This window comes from Suricata suricatta, chromosome 7 (assembly GCF_006229205.1).
Source record: "Suricata suricatta isolate VVHF042 chromosome 7, meerkat_22Aug2017_6uvM2_HiC, whole genome shotgun sequence".
NCBI lineage: Eukaryota > Metazoa > Chordata > Mammalia > Carnivora > Herpestidae > Suricata > Suricata suricatta.
The window spans coordinates 13,125,363-13,132,970 of record NC_043706.1 but is presented as its reverse complement, the minus strand read 5'-3'; the positions used below and the strand labels follow the sequence as shown (position 1 = coordinate 13,132,970).

General features: G+C 41.9%; 1 long non-coding RNA gene across 2 annotated transcripts in view; it reads right to left on the bottom strand.

The window, feature by feature from the left end:
- Positions 1 to 780: 780 nt before the first annotated feature.
- The window catches only part of LOC115296431, an 11,995-nt gene continuing 5,167 nt past the window's right edge, over positions 781 to 7,608 (bottom strand). Inside the window, exons 2-3 of one of the 2 annotated variants that reach the window (XR_003910887.1) lie at positions 3,136 to 3,198; positions 781 to 1,299 (exon numbers count right to left, since the gene is read on the bottom strand). This is a non-coding gene — a long non-coding RNA (uncharacterized LOC115296431). The remainder of the gene's footprint in view (positions 1,300 to 3,135; positions 3,199 to 7,608) is intronic. The other variant, XR_003910888.1, reaches the window with a different exon arrangement.

Sequence of the window (7,608 nt, the reverse complement as noted above, 5' to 3'; positions counted from 1 at the left end):
CTTTGAGAGAAACTTAGCTCGTTTGCATACTCAGGAAGAGAACACAATATCCTGAATGAATCCAACCTGAAGACGCCAGACAGTGATATATGGACTTTTAAAAGGAGATCAGAGGATGGAGCCAACATTCGACTTTTGTTATTTAAATGTAGGGGGGTTATCAGTGTTGTAAGTTATGCAAGAGGGAGTGATGGAGTTTATCAAGTGTCTTCATTATCCTTGTTGACCGGAGTTGGGCTGCTTGTGAAGCAGGGATAGGAATTCCCTCTCTGGTAATAATGTCAAGTGCATTGATATTCAGGGCTCCTCAGGATCATCAACACGGACATACAAGAGTATAAAGGCAAATGCTTTCTTTAAATGTGGTTTCCCTTCTTATTTCTCCATGGTACTCATGGGACACTTTGGTGATTAAAAGCAGAATGGCTTAATATGATTTTAATGTGCTGAGAAGCTCTTCCATCTACCCTTGACTGCCACTGTTTTGTTAAGAATCTTGTTACAAAAATGCCAAGAGTAGGGACATTTCTACCTTCACTATATCAAGGCTGAAAAGTAATGGTTTAAATGGTTAAAGCCAATCTCTTTCACTCTGTCTCCATAAACACACACACATATAGGCATATATGTATGTGTATATATATATAAAACATTTTATTGTTAGAGCAGTTTGACGTTTCCAACAAAATTAAAAGGAAGGAAATCTGTATTTACTGATAATAAGAATAGCACCATGCAGTAGGTTGCCATAGCTCCTGTACCAAGGTCCCACAAATTTGGTGACTTCAAACAAGAGACTTTTATTCCTTCAGTTTGGAGACTAGAAGTTCCAAATCTAGCAGGACTGTGCTCCCTCTGGGAACTCTTGGGGAGAATGTGTCCCCTGTCTCTAGTTTCCAGGATTGCAGACATTCTTTGACTTGTGGCCACGCACTCCAATCGCTGCTGCCATGGTCACTGGATTTGCCACTCCTCTGTCTGTGGTATCTGCCCATCTGCCTCGTTCTTATAAGGACACATCACTGCATTTAGGGGCTACCTAGATAATCCAGGAAGAAGTGAAAGAATCCCTTCATTCCAAGATCCATCAGTTCGTTGCATTTGCAAAGACAAATACAGTCACATTCAGAGGTTTCTGGGATTCAAGCATGCACATGTTTTTGTGGAGGACCACTATTCAACCCAATACACATCAAATATTTATTGATCTCTGTGTGTTCCTTAAGTCAGTCTTGCTAGCAGCTTTTGAATTAGCATTCCATCCTGAGTCTTCATAAATCATAACTCCTTTGGGGAAAGCTGCCAAAGATAAGACTAGATTAAAATTCTAAAAAGGAGAATAGTTTGTAGAGGGAGTTAGAAACTCATAATCAATAGTCAGATCAGAGGCAGGAAATTAACATTGGTTAAGTATCTTCTGTCATTCGCTTTCAAATGTGGTCTCATTCAATTGTCATTACAAATCTATGATGTACTTCTTTAAATCCATACTCCGTAAATGAGGAGATGGATGCTTAAGGGGCAGGGTAACATTCACAAGTCCCACCAGCTACCAAGGGCAGAACCAGGATTCAAAGGCCACAGCCTGGCTGTTATCTTGCCAAATGTACTTCCTCACATTTGGGGGTTCTGGGTGCATCTGAGACCCCTGGGCCAGCTGTCACCAGCACATGCCGGTGTCCTCCATCTGCTGGGGTCCCTAGTGAGGAGAAGAGGGCAGGGCTTTTAATGTTTTGGCAAAAAGTTGGGTCCTTGGTCCAGGCTGATAGTTCATGGATTTTATATTAGGGAAGGAGAGGAAATAAATAATTTTAAACAGTATTCCTTTCTGCCAGTCATCTTTAAGCATGCTTACTATCATTGTATTTCCATAACCAGGAAATTGAAGAGGAAGACCAGGCCTGGTATATCCAAATGTGATTTTCCAGGACAGGGGACAGGGGATTCAACAAGGATGTATAAAGTTATTAGCATGACAATTTTGTAATCAGTTTCTTCCTCAATAAATAAAAAACAAAACAACACAAAGCCCAAATACACGCGATACATTTTGCGTGTGTGTGTGTGAAAACTAATTATAACACTCTAGATTTTGAAATCAGTAAACATACTTTGGAGGGTTAAAAAAAAGCGCAAATACAATACCCTGGAAGATAATACAAGTTTGTTTTTTAGAATGAATATTTACGCATGAATCCTGAACACCTTTTTGTTGGGTAAGGAAAGTTTTTCATCTGAACTGCAAAGAGATGGAGAGAGCATTTCTTACTTGGTCAAATGTTCCAACTTCTTGCCTCCTCACTTTTAGAGATCATTGAATAACATCAGCATCTACCGTTTGAAGGTAGAGTCCTTAACAAGAGGAAGACAGTTCAACCTGACGGAGAGGGACTTGCGTTTAATGAGAAAGTCCTTGGTGGCCCAGCTTTTAGTAAAAGCTGCATTTCCTGCTAGATGGAGATTAAATCTTTGGAATTACTGAGCAGTTTTCTCTTTGCAACAATCATTAAGCAGAGTAGCCTATTTCTAATTAGACTTAAATGTATGAATCACTAATGGCTTAATGATAGACATGTTTAATAATCAGGCCCTCATTTGTTCTAGAAAGCCTTAGACTATTCCTGGGGTCCTCAGTGAGAGCATGTAAAGACTGTGGGAGTTAGAGAATCAAGTTTTTCCATATCATCTTGTAGATAAGGCACAATCTTATTGAATGTCTCTTTATAGGCAACACGTACTGTTCATGCCTTGGTAAGGACTTGGACACTCACAAAAGGACAGCATCCCATAGGTTGGCTTCATTACCTGCTCCCTCACCCTCCTGGGTCCAGTCCCTAGAAGTATCTCACTTTTCATCCAGACACTTGCAGAAAGTATCAACCAATGAGCCCATCAAGGTGGGTTCTGATAAAGCTTAGACTCTTCCAAGCATATTTAAATCCTATTGGTGGATTCTTCAGGAGAAGGGGCTTTGGGGAGCTGGAGTAAAGATATAATGGCAGAATGACAGATGTTTGGGTCATGCTTTCTGCCAGGAGAGCCTACGTGGGGAGCCTCTTCTCTAACTAGAAGCTGACTGAGTTGGCTGTTCTGAAAACAGTAGCTTTGGCCATGACTGAAACTTCAGTTTCATACCTGGTCCATGTGAAAAGGACTCTGGTCATATTAGTCATCTTCACAATGTATGATCCTTGATGTCTGTAAAGCCCAAAGGGAAAAAGTGCTTCATAAATAGAGTCTCTATTTCTGATGGCTTAAGCTGTTCTCAAACCATTGTGTACAGAGCCGGGGCAAGCCCAGTCTCCTAGAGTCTATGGCCATCAGCTAGGATGATGGTGTCTTCCCAAATCGGAAAAATGTCCTAAGCCATTACTATAAACATATATCGTGTAGACAAATATGTCACTGAGAGGCTATTTACATTTAAGATACAGGTGCATTTAGTAATAGTAATGGGTAACACTTACAGAGAAGTTATCTGGAGTTATTTTTTTCCTTCCAACAACCCTATGATGAGGTATTATTATCCCCATTTTACAGATGAAAAAACAGAAACAGGGAGGTTAAATAACTTGTGGAAGGTCACACAACCAATAAGTAGAAGAGTTGGTTCCCAAGCCCATTCTCTTAACCATACATAATGCTTCACATACATAATCTAAGTGATTCTTACTTTTAGTTGCATAACTGATTTTGCCAAATGGACAGAGGCATTGAACAAAGGTAATGTGGACAGCAGGGAAGTACCAAAGGATGGCCTCCTGGGTCAGAAAGATATTTGCTGATACCCTGGGTCCAACACATATGATTTCCGGAGCTTTGGCAAACTACCTAATGTCTCGATCTCAGTTTGCTTGTCTACAAAATGGGAACAAGAAGAGTACATAACTCATAGGTTTTATACTGGCTATATGTGATAACTGTGGTGATACCTAATGTTTATTGAACGCTTATTTTGGTGTCAACTATAAGATGCATGGAAGTGATTGGCCTCACCCCTGGCGGGAGATAAGCATTTACATAAGTTACTATTACTCATATTTTCTTATTACATGTTAAACCCATTTTTAAAACATTAAATTTTTTTTTTATTTTTGAGAGAGAAGTGAGAGACAGAACATGAATGGGGAAGGGGCAGAGAGAGAGAGGAAGACATAGATTCTGAAGCAGGCTCCAGGCTCTGAGCTGCCAGCACAGAGTGCAACATGGGGTCTGAACCTATGAGCCGTGGGATCATGACCTGAGCTGAAGTCGGACGCTCAACTGACTGGGTCACCCAGGGGCCCCACATGTTACACCCATTTTGACAAACCTCAAGGGGTCATATGATACTTCTTTGGTGTATTGGACTTCTGACTCATTGAGTATGGTTCTTAATAAGTGGGGCAGGGACAAAGTGCAGAAGTCTCTTTTGTTATGTGCAATTTCACCTATAATTTATTTTCCATTTTAATCGAATGCATAATTGAACACACTTTTTAGAGTCTCACACTCTACATTGCTTCTATTATTCTCAGACATACTTTGTCTTTGTCATACGGTATTACAAAACCTAGCTAAATCTACAACTTCCTGAGAACCTGATAAACAGCCTCATTTATCTTCAAGGATTAGTAAGAAGGGAATTTGCTTTGAACTCTGATTCTTGTCTAGAGTTTAGGGGGGAAAATACGGTTAAAGTAACTTGAAACCATTCCCATAGTTCCCTCTTGGACACAATGATGGGGCAACCCTAGAGTCGTCAGCGCTGCTCGAAAGCTACAATAAGAGACTTGATTCTCTAATCTACTTTGTGATCCGTTCTTGGCAAGAAGGACTTTCTACCTTCGAACTGTCAGATTCTTGGGCTGAGCAAATTGGATACAGCTCTTTGATTATGTATTCGGTTCCTTCCCAGCTTACAAAGTGATTTCACATTAGCGGCATGATTCATCAAGGGGAGAGCCATCCTGAGGCACAAGCCTAAATTGTAGAGGCAGCCTTGAGGTGTCAGTGAAATCATGGCAGAATTCCAGATGTGAGGAAGCCGGCTGAGCCCACTGTTACCTGTGCCCTACATGGGAAAGATCTTCATCTGATAGCCTGGAAAAGCTAGCGCCAGCACCCCACTGTATTAAGCAGTCTTCTGTTTCTATATTTCTATGCCAGGGAGCTCCATTTCTTAGTAATCATCACAGGGGCTAGAATGTACCCCTTAAAAAAAGTAATCAAGGTGCACCTGGGTGGCTCAGTCAGTTACGCATCAGACTTTGGCTTGGGTCATGATGTTGCAGTTACTGAGTTCGAGTCCCATGTCCGGGTTCTGTGCTGACAGCTCAGAGCTTGGAGCCTGCTTCAGATTCTGTGTCTCCCTCTCCCTTTCTCTCTCTCTGCCCCTTCCCTGCTAGTGCTCTGTCTCTGTCTCAAAAATAAATAAACAACAACAACAACAACAAAATTTAAGAAAAAGTAACCAAGTTTGGGTCACTAACATTAAGCATCAAGCATAGTCTCTTGACTGGGATCATCCTGAAACCAACTAGTTGGGTAATGTTTGCTGTCTTCTTTCCAGTTTGTGCTTCTAAGCTTTATTTTCTTGTCCCCCTTTTTTGGCCCCCCAAGGCACTTGATACTTAAATGTTCTTCTTAAGTCCTTCAGCAAAACCAGCTCTTGACCCCTTTAACCAAACATCAGGAATGTGGTAGTATCTTCTTAAGGCTTTGATTCTTTTTTTCCTGATTCCACTCTGCAGAGATCACATCCTTGAGGAAAAGGCTGGGAGAAAAGTGATGGAGAAGCAACTAGACCAGAAGACTGGAAGTTGGAAGATTGGATTTTAGATCTGCTGTCTAGCAGGCATGGCACTCACCTGTCCACTAGGAGCCTCAGTTTCCTTATCTGTCAAATGGCTAGATTGGAGAATCTGGATTAAAAATTTTTTTTTAATTTTTATTTTTGAGAGAGAGAGAGAGAGAGAGTGAGAGCATGAGCACAAACAGAGGAAGGGCAGAGAGAAAAAGAGACACAGAATCTGAAGCAGGCTCCAGGCTCTGAGCTGTCAGCACAGAGACTGATGCAAGGCTTAAACTCATGAACTGCGAAATCATGACCTGAGCTGAAGTCAGATGTTTAATCAACTGAGCCACCCAGGTGCCCCTGAGAATCTGGAATTTTATAACTCGCAGGCTCATGGATTAGTAGTAACATTTATTCTAGAGAAGAATAAATCAGAACATTAAAAAATATTTCCAATTCCAATGTTCTGTGATCCTAAGAATGAGATCCTAAGAGTTAGACTCTCAGCTCATGAGGGACCATTAAGAGGCATCATTGCATCATCCCTCAATATGCATCTCATCATTGGCGAGAGGATGGGGGAGAAGAACGGGGGTGAATTCGGTGTCTTTCAAGAGCATGCTTGTTACTTTTCTATGAAAAGAGGTATTATCAGTGATGCACAGGTGAGGAAATTGGTACTTAGGATTTGCCCAAGGTCACTTTTCTATGAAAGAGATATTATCAGTGATGCACAGGTGAGGAAATTGGTACTTAGGATTTGCCCAAGGTCACACTGCCAGCCAGGGGCGGAGTCTATCCACACTCCCTTTCTCTGTCCACTGCAAGACTGGTCTTGAGCATGAGATTTGATTGAAAGATAATCCTGAGCAAATTCCCACCATTCCAGAAGCAGGGAGTATCAGCTGTTTTGTTTGCCACCCCCCAACATCGGTTCATGTTCAAAGAGCCTGGGTATCTCTAAACTTTGGCGAACAAGTGCATCAAGTATGTACTTGTACCTGAGACAGTGCTAAGGGGCACGTCTTACCTGAGCCAGCTTTACCCAGAGGTGGTTGGTGGATGAGCAGACAGTGCTGTTGAGAAAGCGGGGGAGGGTCTTCTACTGCACCCCAACCCTACATTGGTAGGGTGGCCAACATGTCCCAATTTGTCTGGGATGTTCTTAAATTTTTTTTTTTTTTTAATTTTGAGAGAGAGAGCGAAAGAGAGAGAATATCCTAAACAGGCTCCACACTGCTAGTGCAGAGCCTGATGCGGGGCTCGAACCCACCAACTGTGAGATTATGACCTGAGCACAGGCTTAACCAGCTGAGCCTCCCAGGCACTTCAGAGCTGTGTATTTAACCAGCAACTACAGTGAATGGTTCTCCTCAGCCAAGCTGGGGAAGTCAGGGAGTTACATACAGTTATAAAGTACAGACTCTAACTTAAAGGCACACATGCAGAGAATGCTTTGCGATGCCCTTTCTAACAGAAAGAAAGAACAGGGATTTCCAGAATTTATGCAACAGAAACTAGCAACTTCGAGGGAGAAGAGAAGAGATTTAGCGTTTGTTAAACACTATATCAATAATTATTCAATTTAATTTGGTTTCTGCTCCCCTCCTGTGCCTTTTGTACAGATGGGGAAATTGAGGCTCAGACCCAAGGAGAGGTTAAAGGCTTGGTCAAGGTCAAATGCTGTCCGACTCCATGCTTTATCCCCTATACAAACTGGAGGCTGGGACCCAGAGAAGGGGCCTCCCTAGCTTCCCTGAGGTTTAAAGGAGTCTCCTGCTAATTTTTGTGACTAGGGAAGCCTCCCAAGGGACAGTTGTTAGCACACCTAT